The 15539-nt window shown below is 46.0% G+C and overlaps 1 protein-coding gene and 1 long non-coding RNA gene across 2 annotated transcripts in view; one reads left to right on the plus strand and one right to left on the minus strand.

The window, feature by feature from the left end:
- Xylt1 (xylosyltransferase 1) overlaps window positions 1-15539 on the plus strand; it is a 289336-nt gene that overhangs the window by 41004 nt on the left and 232793 nt on the right. The window lies entirely within an intron of this gene.
- On the minus strand, window positions 9427-10251 carry LOC116102846. The gene is made up of 2 exons (XR_004123307.1): window positions 9862-10251; window positions 9427-9786 (listed from the first exon to the last, which is right to left on the minus strand). It is a non-coding gene; the product is annotated as an uncharacterized LOC116102846 (long non-coding RNA).

A 15539-nucleotide genomic window follows, 5' to 3' on the forward strand; every position in this document is an offset into this window, starting at 1 on the left:
GGGACTGGAGAACTGTCCCCACCAACTTGGGGAGTCTATATCCAACTTTTAGACCTTGATCGTAGTCTAATGAAGCTGGGACCACATTAAAGGTAGAGACCAGCACCATACAGGACCACAGGAGAGGGAATCAGGCAATGTTCTGCACCTACTGTGTGCTGGGTGGTTAGTGTCCTTATCCTCTGTGTGAGTGAGAGGAAGGGCTGTACCCATATGTTATATTCTCTCTGTGTTGGTTCTTCATCTTCCTGCTCCCCACCAGTGGCTGCTTTTTAATTTAAATCTACCTACTTTTTACTTAGTCTCAGGCTAAGCTATGACATTCAGAAAAATGGCATTAATGATGAAGCCTATTTTCTCCTAATGCACATCAATATTTAAATGAGTAACTATTGAAAAAGTATATAAGGGTTTGTCCATTGAACCCCCTGCCTCTGACTCCTAAGTACAGGATTTCAGGTGTGTACTACCATATCCAGACAGCTTATTTGTTTCAGATTTGGAGCCATTTGCATATAGACATAACGAGCTGTCTTGGGGATAGGACCCAAGTCTTAAGTGTGAAGGTCATTTGTGTTCTTCTGATATGTAGCCTGTAGGTAATGTTACACGATGGTTTCTGTGCATCTGTGTTTTGACTGCAGCACATTTCTGGATGCTGGGTATGGAATGTTTTAAAATCATGTCATCATGCAGATAGCTATTCCGTAAGATCTGGGTTTGAGAATTTTAAGTTGTGGGTGTCTCCTTTTGTTTAATGCAGAGCTTTGTCGGACAGGATGTTGGAAGGGCTCTGCTAGGAGCTTCATGTTGGTTCTTTGTGGCCTGCCAACTTCTGAGCTGAGCCACTTCTGAGATGAACTCTGAATCCGCCTGTCTGGTGCCTTCTCCTGACCCCTGTGCTGTATCTTTTCTTCCTGTTGGAGTTCCTCACAGTTTGATGATCTCAGGGGAGCGATGCTTCTTTTGTGGTGGCTGGCATCTAACAGGCTGGAAGGTGGAGATTTCTAGAAACTTTAGTGATATTAACGAACCATCAGTCACAGGCCAAACTGGACTCTAAGAGTATGGAAGATATGTCAGTCTCTTAATAGGATGGAGGTAAAAAGTCCTATTGAAGAGGAACATGTGGAAGGGAGATACAGTTGCTGATTATCTTTGTGTATGTATGTTATGTATGTATGTATGTATGTATGTATGTATGTATGTATGTTTGTATGTATGTATTTATAGTCAACTACTTTGACTGGAGGTGTTTTCCCTCCAGGATCTGTAAGTATAATGGGTTTGGTGGGTTTTTTCCGAGATTCATGTATTAGAAGGAACTTGATCCTGTGTGTGAATCCTAAGAGGTGGGGGGAGCTGTTGATGGAAGAACAAAAGGTGGTTTTTGTAAGTTGCCTGGTTATTTTTCATGTGAAGATTGTTATAAAATACAAACTGATTTCAGCACCTTGAGCCCCCAGAGCTTTGAGCCAATTAGACGTTTTTCTTCATGAAATTATTCAGCCTCAGGTATTTTATTATTGTGACAGAATAATATTCTTATACAAAAATGTAATGGGGGAATAGAGGAGGAGTTTGGAGGGGAGAGAATGTGGGGAATAGATTTGATGAAAATGTGTGCATTCTTGAAATTCTGAGACAGGAAGGGAGAAGAGAGAGGTAAAGAGGGAGAATAAGGAGGGACACCTAACACTGAGCACCATTTGAGGGGGTCATACAGAAACTACTACTGTAGGAGCTTATTAAACTACATACACACATTAAAGAAGTCCAGTTGGAGTTGCTTGTCACCGAGTCAAACTACAAGTGTCAGGAATGGGTTACTCTAGTGGAGCCATCGGTCAATGCAGCTTCACAGAAGTTTGTAAATCACTCAGGCTATTGCCAAGGCTATTGGTTGCTCTCTACAAACTGATTGTAAGGCCCTATCACTGAAGTAACGCTTATATATCTTATTGAATGCAAAGGAGTAGAAGTCAGGCTGCTGCCTAATGAGAGCCTTCAATCCTACTAACTAGTGTTCATGGTGCTGGAAGGGAAGCTAAACACCAGCCAATGCTTTGATCTGCAACGGTGACGTGTCTGCATGACTTACTGTGCAATAGTGGCACAGAAGTTGTAGGAGTAACCAACCATTATATGACTGGATTTAAAGCCCACAGCACAAGACAGTACTTAGGCTAGATGCTGCTCAAGTGCCTGTGAACTTTAGGTTGGATAGGCTATGGGCCTAGGGGAAACCAGTTATTTTTCTGGTAAAGCAATATAGCAATAAGATGACTCCTATCAACATCCTGCGATACTGTGTCTTGCTCGGCCATCATCAGAGAAACTTCCTCTTGCAAGTGTATGAGAACTAACATGGAGACCCACGACTGGATAATGTGCAGAAAGTGAGAGGTTTTGGAACACTCAGCTACTCAGTTCTAAGTAAGATATCTTCCCCAAATCCTCCCCGTTATGTCTAGCTTTTGCTACCCCACCTAATAAGAACCAAAAATGGAACACACTACCAGCCCCTACACAGCTTCCCTTGAATCCACAGATAAAACACACACACACACACACACACACACACACACACACACACACAGAGTTGTTCCTTTTCGACTTGCCTTCTTGGCACAATTGCTGGGCATTACTATTTCCCTCCTGGAAAAGTGTGCCCTTAACAATATTCTTATCTCTGCACCTCCCTGATCTAAACTTTAGTGCCCCTGATACATCTAAGCCCTGCTATACGTCTCTGACCTATGGGAGAAGCCACAGGCTGCCACTCCTCCAGAAACCTCACATGGCTGCTTGGCTTTTCTTTCTCCAAAGCCTGGTTAGCTTTCCTCTCCTCCCTTGCATCTGTCTCTTTTCCTCCAGGGACCGGAAGTCCTGCCTATTCAGGAAGTACTTCCATTCAGCAATTGGCCCATGATTTCTTTACTGACAGATCAAGAACCAATTAGGGAATATAACAGCATTAGAACCATTCCTACACCTCTCCTCAGGGATCTCTGTGGAAGAGGAAGCAAAGGTGGAAAGATTGTAAGAACCATAGAGGATGGATGACCACCAGAAACCTTTCCAAACACAATAGACAGCATGCACACATGAACTCATGAACTCATAGAGACTGGTAGCATGCGCAGGGCCTGCACAGATTCAAGTCAGGCAGCTCTGTGAGGAGAGAGTGAACAGGAGTCTCCCATCCATAACCAAGAAGGTATCTCCTATTGGCATCTTGCAAAAGAATTTTAGTTTTTTCTAGTGGAGTCTCACTGAGAATGTTAAGCACACTTAAGAGCAGGCCCTGTGCTCAGTGGTAGATGGCCAACATAGAAGGAACTTACTGATGTTTTTGTAGACTTTTTGTCACACATTCCTTGGTTGGAGCATTTTATGTCTTATTGGTCTTTTGTCTATCTATATGGCATCCAATTTTGTGTTTTCTTGCTCTTTAATGTGTGCTTTCCCTTTTTTTCTTTTTTTAAAAAAATTCTATTTTGTTTGCATTTTCTATTTGCCTGTTTGTTTTCCAAAGAGAAAGAGAAAGAGGACTGGAGTTGGGTGGGTGGGGGTGGAGGATGTGGGAGACCCTGGGGGATGGGAAATCATGAACAGACTATATTATATGGGATAACAAGTAATTGTGGAACATGAAAATCTATGAGAGACATGGGTACAGGTGTTCTGTTAAGTTCAAAGTACACCACTCACATGCTTTTCATGGAATCCTAGAGCTTGGTGGGAAGCTTGCTCTCCTGAGGCGATCTGTTCATAAAGTTAAAGTAAGACAGAGGCTGACAGGAGGGGTGTGTGCATGTATTGAAGTCGTCCAAGAACAGTTGCCTGCTTTCTGTTCCAGGAGTTTATACAGGACCCAGCACTGAAGAGATCTGGCTGGGGCCAGCTCTCCCCCCACCTTCAGCTTTGCATACCCACTGAAAGATTCAGCTGTTGAAGTAGAGACCAGTTCATGCAGTAAATTGGTGTTCTGGGTTGACATTTGCTTCTCTGCCAAGCTCACAGCTCTTAACTGGCCACCCTTTCCAAACACAACACAGTGATCAGCAGGCACAGCAGGGGTCTGTGGGGCAATCCCACCCTGTGCTAGAACACTAGAAAATCTGAATAACTAGCCCCTCACATTTCTCTGGATGGGTGGGGCTTAACTTTACAAAGAATGGTAAAAAGATGTGACATGTTCGTGATAATAGATGTCATCACTGGAAGGTTTTCAGATGAAGATGACCTGCGTGGTAACCTGGCTTCTGCTACTTGAGCTGTGACCATGCTTCTTTAGCCTTGCCATCCTCATGTCTGCTTATCTGTCCTACCCCGGGCTTGTTTGTAAAATAAAACATGGTTTAATTTTGAATTGTTCTATGCGTTGAACAGATTTTTCTGCATTGAGCGGTTATCACTTAACATCAAGCATAGCATATTTCTGTTGCTGTTAGCATTCTATCTAAGCTCCGCCCCACAGTTACCTGGCAACAGCCAGGTATGCCCCACCCCACAGTTACCTGGCAAGAGCCAGGTAGGCCTGACTCACTATAAAAGGGACTGCTTGCCCCCTCCTCACTCTGTTGCTCACTTGGCCCTCTTCCTCTTGCCTTCCTGCTCCCACCCTCTCCCCATTCCCTTGCCTCCTTTCTCTCCACATGCTCACGGCCAGCCCCTACTCCTCTACTTCTCTACTCTCTCTGCCTTTCTCTGCTTCTCCTACCCTCTTGACTCCCCTCCCCATGCCCTAAATAAACTATTCTATACTATACTGTTGTCATGTGGCTGGTCCCTCAGGAGGAAGAGATGCCTCAGCATGGGCTGGCTGAGGCACCTCCTTCCCCCACACCTCACCACACCTCCATAGAACATATCCCCCCTCTTTATCTTTTTATAAACACATCACTAACCATTTGACATTAGCAGGCTGGGTGTAGCTCAGAGTAGATGGCTTGTCAGGAAGTGGAGGAGGAGGGAAGAAGGAAATTACATTATCTATACTTCCAAAGCTAATTTAAAAAATTAAGTGTATAGAGTCTGTAATTATTTGAAAATACAAAGCTAAAAATTGTAACCATATAAATCTAGTATTACTAGATTTTGGATAAAAACTATAATTTGGATTCATGTGTCCTACGTGCACCTAAGTTCACCTTATTATTACTTTATAAAATTCAAAGTTCGATTCTACAAAAACAAAAGAGCAAGCCATGAAATGGCAGTTTGTTGCTTTGAATAAACTTGGTGCACAGCTGAGCCTCTTGTTGAGTGGGATAATACTAACACTAATACCCTGGATTGTTCGAATGTAGATAGATCTGCAACTACTTAGCCAGAGAGTCTTGCAGAGACCTGGGAGAGGAACTGCTCAGTGAGGTACTTCTGTGGCTCTAGATGTCCTTGGAGTGATCTTCCCATAAATTGACCAAAGGCTTTTCACACTTAAATCAAAGGGAGTATGGTTCTTTTCCTCAATTTTCAAAACTATACTTATTTTAGGAGCCGAAGTGGTTAAGATCACTGATCCTTCTTTTAGAGGATCCAGGTTCAATTCCCAGCATCCACATGGTAACTTACAACTATCTATAACTTCAGTTCTTAGGAAATCTGATGTCCTCTGCTGGCATCTGTGGGTGAGCAAGCACTGAATGCATGTGGTACACAGACATATATGCAGGCAGACTGCTTATATACATAAAATAAATACGTTTGTTTGTTTGTTTGTTTGTTTATCTATCTATCTGAGTACTGGGTGCATGTGCTAGAGCCTGAGTGGAGAGATCAGAGGACAGCTTGTAAGAATCAGTTTTTTCCCTTCAGCATGTGGGTCTAGGGGTATGGAGCTTGGGTCTTCAGACTTGGTGGCAAGCATCCTTACCAGCTAAGCGAGCCTTCTTGCTAGTGCCCCACTTCAACTTTCAATAAAAAGAAAAGGGTCCCTGAATTAAATTCTCCCTTGCATAACTTCTTGTTCATTTTTACTGCAACATTTTTCATATAGCATTTGCACTGAATTGATTCAGCCATGCTGACAAATGCTGTTTCAAATGGAACATACAGTGGCCAGAGCCTGATAACACATACCTGTGGGTCTTGGGCAGCTAAGACAAGAAGATCACAAATTTCAAGCTCTGTCTGGGCTACAGAGAAAGTGTGAGGCCAGCTTCGGGTAGCTTGGTGAGATTCTGTCTTAAAAACTAAAAGTAAAACGAGATCTTGGGCAATAGCTTGGTGGTTCTGCTCTTGCCCAGCTGCACAGGGGCCTAGGCTCACGCTACCTCAGACAGAAAAAATAAAGCAGGGGGCACTGAGAGTAACCTCCACCTAAACTTTGTTTTATTGTCTCCTCAGTATGTTCACTCCAGAATTGAAGGTCCATTGTATCGCATGGACCTGCAGAGATGGGTGACTCTGGCGTTTTGTCTGGTTTTTGTTAATAGAGTTTTATTGGCATACACACTTCCCTTCACCATGCCACAGTTAAGACACAGGCCCTGCACCATACCACAATGGGGCCTCCCCGCACCAGAGCAGATGCCTTCTTGACTGTGTATTCCTGTCTTCGGACTCACTAAGCTTCTGTTCCGTCACGATGAGGCAGAGATACCCTCCCTTCCAAAACAGACTAGTGTGTTGAGGCTTCCTGTGGGTACTGCATGAATCTCAGGAGTGTGTGTGTGGTGGCGGGGAGGTGCAGAGAAAACAGGGTGTTCATAACAAGAGCTACCCGTGGGTCTGCCCTTGTGCCTGGGTCTTCATTTGTACTGAGCTTTGAGTGACAGTTCAGAGAGGAGTGTTATTCTCTGTTACCTTAGAAACGGGAAGTCAACACACCAGGCAGGGCCCCTGGGGAAGCACCAAGTTCTGTGTGGAGGCAGAAGATGGAGGCAAAGGGAAACATGTAGAAAATGATTAAACACTGTTGCTGTAGATTCACCCAGTCTCTGTCTAAGAAAGAAAGCTACACTGGGCTGGCAGGATGCTGTTCCATTGAGCTATCTTCCAACATGGCAGCTGGCAGTGAGAGCCCAATGAGACCACTGACTTCCCATCAAAGTCCAAGTGAACTTCAATGTTTTCCGCTCTTACAATGCCTTTTGCCTCCTCTTCTTTACCTCACCCCCAAAATACTAGTCTCAAAGAGGTTTTTTTTTTTTAATCCCCCCCAGAGCCCTTGATGTTAGATTGGCAGTTAGTCTCCATGGTGCCTAATCTGTTTACAAGGATTTTATTCTGGTTTCTGCCTATAGAGTGGGGAATGTGCTTGAGTCCGGGCAAGGGCAAGCCATGGGTTCTGGAATCCTAGGTATGTGTGTGAGGAGTTTGTGTGTGGAGCATGCATGCATATTTGTGGAGCACATGTATGTGTGAGATATGTGTGTATTTGCAGAGCACGTGTATGTGTCCTGCACTTATTCACCTAGCCCACTTCACAGGGACCTCAGTGTTGTACCCTGTTCCCTCTACACCCCCCCCCACTCCGTGCTATACAGACAATCTGTCATGTGAAGGATTCCCTCGGACTTGGGCTTTTGTGGGGCCTTAGGAAGGCAAACTCTCCCGCTGTGATATAGGCCCTCAAATCCAGCAGCTGTGGGGAGCAACTCAGTTTTGGATTCCTTTTCACCTGTGTCCTGAAAGTCAAGGTGACAGAAGCTAGCTTGCTGTTGCCACCCGCCAATTAAGAATGCAGCCTGCCACAGCAGGGAGCTCACGATCCCCATTGCATGGCCCATGCAGGAAGTCTGAGTGGACATTTTAAGAATAAAGTACTGAGGAGAAAATGTCCTTCTCATTGATGCTCCTTCTGCCTGTCAGCTGTGGGTTGTCTGGGTCGCAGGCTGAATTAGCAGTGTCCATCAGTCTTCTGGATGAACCTCTTGCTCCATTAGGAGACTTCAAGGCCCCAGAGCTTCTGTTTAGCTTCTGTCCTCAGCTTCCAGCTATCAGCTGTTAGAGACTGGAAACTCCAGGACAGCAAGAGCCCTCAGAATTCAGTGCCAACCAAGAAGCATTTTCATTTGCTGGTCACAAGCAAATTTTCAGGGCTTCCAGGATGGCTCAGTCGATAAAGTGTTTACCATGCATGCCATTATCTTAGCTAGGGTTCTTATTGGTGTGATAAACACCATGACCAAAGTAACTTGGAGAGGAAAGGACACGCTCCAAAACTGGGTGACATCAGCGCAAGAACCCAAACAGGACAGGAACCTGAAGGCAGAAACTGAAGCAGAGTCCATGAAGGAACACTCCCTATTGACGGGCTTGTTGCCCATAGCTTGCTTGGTTTGCTTTCTTGTACACCCAGAGCCACCAGCCCAGGGATGGCACTGCCTGCAGTTGGCTGAACTCTTTCATATCAAGGATCTATTAAGGAAATGTTCCACAGGCTTGCCCACGGGTCACTCTAATGGAGGCATTTTCTCATTTATGGTTCTCTCTCCTCAGATGAATATAGAATGTGTCAAGTTGACAATAAACAAACAAACAAAACAAACTGTCACATGAGGACCATGGGTAACAGTTGAAGTTGACTTCTGGCTTCCACATGCATTCATAGGCACATTCATATGTACTTACATGAACACACACACACAAGTATACATATATACAGACACACAAACCATATACAAACAGATGTACACATATACAATTTTTTTTTGTTGTTTTTATTTTGGGTTTCTATTGCTATGATTAAAAGCTATGACCAAAAGCAACTTGGGGATGAAAGGGGTTTATTTCAGCTTACCCACCCTGATCATAGTCCTTCATGAATGGAAGTCAGGGCAGGAACTCAGGGTAGGAACCTAGAGGCTGGAATTGAAGCAGATGGTATGGAGTACTGGTGCTTACTGGCTTTCTCCCCTTGGCTTGCTCAAGTCGCTTCCTTAAATAGACCTCAAGACCTTATCCAAGGTGATCTGGGCCCTCATGGCAATCATTAATCAAGAAAAATTGCAACAAACTTGCTCATAGGCCAATCTGATGGGAACATTTTCTCAGTTGAGACACCCTCTTCCTAAATGACTCGAACACTTATCAAGTTGACATAAAACTAGCTAGTACACATACACACATGAACACACACACATGCACACACAAATACACAGAATTATACACACATACATAAACATACAAACACAGACACAGATACACACATGTACACACACACACATACATACTTAGAGATACGTGGTAGTTTTTGCCCATTTGGCATCTCGAGGCCTCGTTATCATTATCAAGGAATTTCTTCCAAACCCTCCACCAGCCTTGTGTTTATCAAGTACAACCACAGGGACACCGTCTAAGCAGGGTTTTCATGGCTGGGCATTTCAAGCAGCCCAAGGTGATCGCACCAGAATTCCTCGGCGAAGAAAACAATATAATTCAATTTAGCGATAACATAATTAATTAGGAAGCAAATTGCATTAAGTAGCTCTTTATTTTGATGGCACTCTATCAAGAATTTAGCAGCACTGGGGCCTCCATGCTGCTCTTTCAGACCTGCTCACAGCACCAGGGAACAGCAGCTCTTGTTTCTGAGACAACTTAGTGCTGTAGGTCCAAAGTCCAGGTGTGGTCATGTCTGACTGGCATAAACTTTGCAACATGCCTGTGACATAGGCCTGTAACCTATAGCATGTCTTCTACAGGTGCCTGCTGAATAGTGTCCATCGCTCCCAAAGGGCTGGAAAGAGTTGTTTAGATCCAGGCATGTGAGCACTGAGCTCTCCTTTACTGAAAAAGGCACTGCCCTTCCCTGATAGAGCTTGGTATCAGTCTCTAGAAAAGGCACAGAGAAACTTTTAACTTTGTGAAGTGATGATATCTAACATTAAAAAATGTCTGGTCTCATACCTGCCTCTAAGTGTTGTTGTGGAAGATGGAGACAGGACGATCACCGGGGCTTGCTGGATGCCAGCCTAACTCCAGGTTCAGTGAGGTACACCCGACATCCTCCTCTGACTACCGCGCACGGGCACAGGCATGCGCAGCAGTACATTGTGGGCTTTTAAGTCTTCGTTTCTGGGTGGGGCTATGAACTCAGGAGCTACAGTGTCAGGGGCTATGTTGTCTGGTCTCATGATAGGTGGCTCATTAGCTTTTGTAGTAGAATTTGAAGTATAACACTGCTTCTCACAAATACCATTCAGGTCACCAGGAATGCTTTGAGGCGTCCTTTCTATGTCTGGGCTGGGTAGTGTTAGTCTCCTGTCTGCAGCTTACACTCTACCTCACACAAATCCTTTGTTTTCTTTGGCAGTGTTCTCCTGTTGCCCAGCATCCCCCCATACTTGCTATGGAACTAAGAATGCCCCTGAACTTCTTATCTTCCTGCCTCCACCTCCCAAGTAGTAGGATTGGAGGCACACCGCACCATTGTACCTAATTTTTGCTGTATGGGGGATGAAGCTTAGGGTGTCCTATGAGGCAAACACTACCAACTGAGCCAACCACTAGCCCCCTTTCAGGAGCAACTGTTAAAACCAGTTGAATCAGTGTGGTGCAGTGGGCAATCCCTCTTGGAGCCTCTTCACACCATCCTGTCTGTTAAGAAATTCCACTAGGATGGTGGTTGTGGGTCAAAGTCAATGCCATACGCATCACTCACTGCTAATGCGCTACTGTACGGGGTGAACTTGTGGGACCCTGGGGCTGAATCAGACCTAGGCTGTTGGGCCTTGCGATTCTTGGGTCACTTGTGAAATCTGGTTCCCTTCTTACCTTCTAGTTGCTGGCCTTTTTCACACCCCCTTCTTTTCTGCTTTCCAGTAAAGTCCAAAATAGAATGAAATTGCAAGTTGATGTTGACCCGTGACTCTTTCTAGCTCGGAAGGAGTTGACTTTGGCACCCTTCGACGGGTCTGGGCTCTTTCTGTTCACTTTTAGAAGGCGGCTCTGAGGAAGGTCTTTGTAATTTGTGTCTCTTTTCTCTGACTAAGGCTTTCTGCGATTCTGATAGGTGTCATTGTGGGCAGATGCCTTGGCCTGGTTTCTGAAGCCCAATTTGGTTCTCACTGCTGTCTAAATCGGGTGTCTGAAAACCACAGGAAGCCGCTTTATTCTGCTAGCAGCTAAACGCATCTCACACACGCTACCGTGGTCTTGGCCAGTGGGTTTGGAAAAACCTCAGTAGTTTTCCAGGTGGGAGCTGCACATGGAGTTACTCGTTAGCAAATGCACATGTGCTCTTGTGAACACCCAGCAGAAAACCTGACCCTGTGCCTGACCTAGGATGATGCTGATTCAGGACTTAGAACAAACTTCAGAAATTGGGATTGCATTTCTCCTGGGGCTCTGGGTAGAATAATCCCTTAAGAACTGGGATTATCTTTAAGTACTCTGTCCATGAGTACATGTCACTGTAGTTAGGAGGCAGTGTGTGTATTTGTGTGTATGTATATGTGAGTGGGTGATTGTGGGGAGCTGGGTCGTGGTTGATGCTGAGTATCTTTACTCCCAACCTTATTTTTCTAGACAGGGTCTCTCTGGAGCTCATACTTTCAGCCAGACATTGAACCCCATAGATCTTGCCTCTGCCCTTCTATGCCTAGGATTATAGGCACAGGCTACTCTAAAGCTTTACATGTAAATGCTGGCGATTAAAGCCAGGTCCTCATGCTTGCATGGAAAACATTTAACTCACTGAGCCACCTCCAAAGCAGAGGCACAGGTAATATTAAAGCCAAGATTTCACAGGTGCCTTAAAAGAAAGCTGTGCTGCCCCATGTCAGGGAGCTGGAGGCTGAGGTGCTAGCACAGGGCACGAGATCTGGAAGTGACAGGAAGAAATCACACCTGGTCCCGTGCACCTTCTGAAAGAGCACTCAGGAAAGCTCAGGTCACAGAGCTGCAGTGAGCTGAGACCCACAGACTGGGCATGCTAAAGTGGGGAAGAGGAGGAAGAGGAGAATGAGAAGGAAAAGGAGGAGTGAAGGGGAAGGGAGGAGAAGAAATGAAGGGGCTTTTAGAAGATGCCTAAGACAGCCCTGGTGGGCAGGCTGCCCTCTGAGGTGGTCTGTTATGTCCCCTACCCCTTCCTTGCTTCATCTCAGCACCCAAGCTATGTCGAGTGCCTTCTGCGCATACAGAATAATTCACTGAATGGGCATTGGCAAATAAGGAGGCGAGAAGATGACTCTTTGTTGCCTGGCTCTTAGATAAGCCATCCTAGTGTGAGGCATTTTCCCTACTGTCCTGAAGGGCTTGTGGTCCCTCCTGACCCTTGACCCCACAGATGAGTGTCAGGGAACTTGGGACTCTGCCTCTTTGCCTTCCCAGATGAGCACAATGCTCTCCCGCTGCCTTCTCAACCTGCATTTCCTCATTCCTGTTGCTCCCAGGTTTCCTAGGCCCCAGTGGTGTTTGGGTGGCAAATGATAGAGATCAACCTGGTCTCTTCAGGTCCCTCAGAGTAACTTGGAAACTCCTAGAGAGTTCACAGAAATTCTGGTAGAGTCCTCAGAGAGAGCAAATGCTGTTCTCTGGCTCACACAGCCATGAGTTACCTCAGGAGCTGTGGAGAGTTTGAAGATCTTGAAGATAATGATGCTAGCGAATGGAGGCTGCTTCACCTGATACTTTATTCTCACAGGTGCCAACAATGCCCTCTAGCACATAGTAGGTACTCAATAAATACTTGGCAACTATGTGCTAAACTCACAAATAGGAGCTGACTTCAAGTGGCCATTCTCCTTGGGTATGGTATGGCTATGGTTACAGGTACAAAGAAGGTGAGAGTTGGAACAGTCGTTTCTGTTAGTCTATTTCTGGCCTGTGTTATGCCCTGGGGCTCCAGGTTGGCCGCTGCTGGCTTCAAGCCCACTTCTCAGCCACTATAGATGACAGGGAGCCTACTTGTTCTGGTCTAGCCTGAGTACCTCCTGGCTCATAGGCCCCAACTGTGAATGGGTGTCTTTGAGAAGTTGCATCAGCTGTCCTGGCTGCCCACAGCAGCCGAGGCCCTCAGAGGAAGATTCCAGAAGCCAGGTTGGCTTCTGTCCTCCTGAATCCCAACTCCCCAGGGCTCCCAGTGGGTGAGAACAAGGGCTAACTGTGACAGAGCCCCGCGCCTCTGGGTGGGGTGTATAGCGGATGGAAAGTCAGCCGCCTGGGCCTCGTGGCTCGCTTTATAAAGTGGCTTCTGAAGCCCTCCCGCCACCGGGCCTTGGCAGCCACATGGAATCCCAAGAACTGAGCGAGCCTTGTGTCTGCTGGGAGGAAAGATGTGAAAATGAGGGCTGGAGCAGACACAGGGCTCCAATGCCAGGAGAAACAGGGCACGGTGTTGTGTGCAGGAGACTGAGCTGACAAGAACCACATTCAGGGACTAGCAGGAGTTGGCTCCATGCTGTGGAGGCCTCCTAAGCACAGGGAGACATTGATCTTAGAGGTGTTTGTGGTGTGAGGAAGGGGCCCAGGAGGTGATACTGTCTGCTCAGGCAGGGGGATTCTGCACACTGACTTTCCAAGTCTGGTGGTGATCTCATCTTTGGTATTGTGTGTGAGTGGGGTCCCCAGAAATGTGCAAAGGGGCAGCCTGTCTGAAGATGGGCTTAGAGGCATGAATGTGTGCATTTTATGCCTCTCTCTTTCTGAGACAGGAGTCTCATGTAACTGAAGCTGGCTTCAAACCTGCTATGGTAACTGTCTGGCACTCCTGCCTTCATCTCTCTAAGCTGGGATTACAGAGGTATACTCGTATGTCTGGTCTTTGTGGTGCGAGGGGATTGAACCCAGGGCTCCATGCACGGTAGATAAGCGTCTCTACCCACTGAACTACAATCCGACCTGTGCCCTTTTATAGCTCTAGGCTGCCTTTGCATGGCTGTGTGGGCAGAGCATTCTTTGTGCGCATGCTCCTATATGCTGGAGTGTCCGCTAAGGATGTTCCTGAGACAGCAGGCTGCCCAGACCTCAAGCGGGACTTCACCAGTTGGTTACCATCTAGCTCTGAGGGAGCAGCCTGGACATATAGCCAGCCTTGACTTCCTCCCCGTGTGGAATGGGTGGGCACCAAGTGTTTCACTAAGGCAGTGCCTGCCACTGGGTGAGCTGGCGATTACTTCCCTTCTGCTGCTTTGATGCTGTGCTGTGTGTGCACACCCCAGAAGTGTGCAAACGAGAAGCTCTGGGGGCTGCGTGTCATGTTGACAGCCATGACAAGGAGTATGACATCTTTTCCTCTTTCCTTCTAAGTGAAAGGACCATCAATGTTTGCTCTGATGGGAGGAAAGCGGAAGCCTGAGAGCTTTTAGTTGCTGAAGGGACAGCCCAGGTTGTGTACTCCCCAGCTTCGGGGTAGGGTAGCAGTATCTGTCCTTCCCCAAGGCCCCCACCCGTGTTGATTTTTGTCTCACATATGTCTATCATGCTATCTGAGCCCCCAGTCATCCCACCTCCAACACACACATACACAGGTAGAAATACATACAAGCTCACACATGTATACACACACATAAGCATATATGCATGCATATAGAAGTACATGTATAGTCACACACGCATAAGTACATATACATATATAGAAGTGCACATATAATCACATGTTGTACCTAAATCTCTCTCTCTCTCTCTCTCTCTCTCTTTCTCTCTCTCTCTCTCTCCTCTCTGATGTTATGCTCCAGATTGTATCTGAAGACAAAGGGCTATCGCATGCAATCCCCAGCAGTGCTCAGGCAGCATCTGTCCTAGAGTGTCACCTTCAGAACCTCTTCAGTCTTTAGGTTCTCCCTCTGTGAGCATCACCTTCTTGGAGCCTAGTAGTGGCTACTCTGTCTTTCCCACAGAAGGCACCTGATGCATGCTGGGAGACCAACGCAAGAGATCATCAGCTCTTCAGATGTTGGGCTGAGCTCACAGGGCACTCTCTAGTGCCCTCTGTGTGTGTCCCACCCTATGTACCACACAGCTTCCTGACTTCACTTCTCTACATAGGAGGGACATTTTCTAGCAACACTCCCGATAGACACCCTCAAGACAGAAGCCTCTATCTTCCCTTTCATTCTGTATTTCCTCATGTTGAATCATCCTGTAAAGTGTTATAATGAAACCCAATGTTTTGTATGATACTTTTAACAGTCCATCACGGGGGGGAAAAAGAACACAACCATCCATGACCAGCCATTCTAACCAACTGCAGTTTCCACAACTTTGTGGTCTATATCCATTGTTTTTAAAAGGTTTACATTTTTGTAAACACTTTAAAACCAAAAACAGACCTGTGGGTTGAACTTATGTGTGGTGGTATATGCCTGTAATCCCAAAACAGGGGAGGCAGAGGCAGAGGAAGAATTCTGAGTTGGAGGACACCAGGGCTATATAAAGACAGCTCTGCTCTCAAGGGACAACTCCTCCCACCTGTTCCCCCTAGAGAAAATTGCACACCTAAAGTGTGTTTCGGATTCATTTTCACTGCTGCACATTTTATTGAGTTCCTCTCTCTCAATTAACATCTCAGCTCCCCAATTATGAACATTTAGATTTCTGTTACCACTGTAAAGAAATAATGCTGTAAACATCTTTGAACACATGGC

Source organism: Mastomys coucha, unplaced genomic scaffold, assembly GCF_008632895.1.
Source record: "Mastomys coucha isolate ucsf_1 unplaced genomic scaffold, UCSF_Mcou_1 pScaffold21, whole genome shotgun sequence".
Lineage (NCBI taxonomy): Eukaryota > Metazoa > Chordata > Mammalia > Rodentia > Muridae > Mastomys > Mastomys coucha.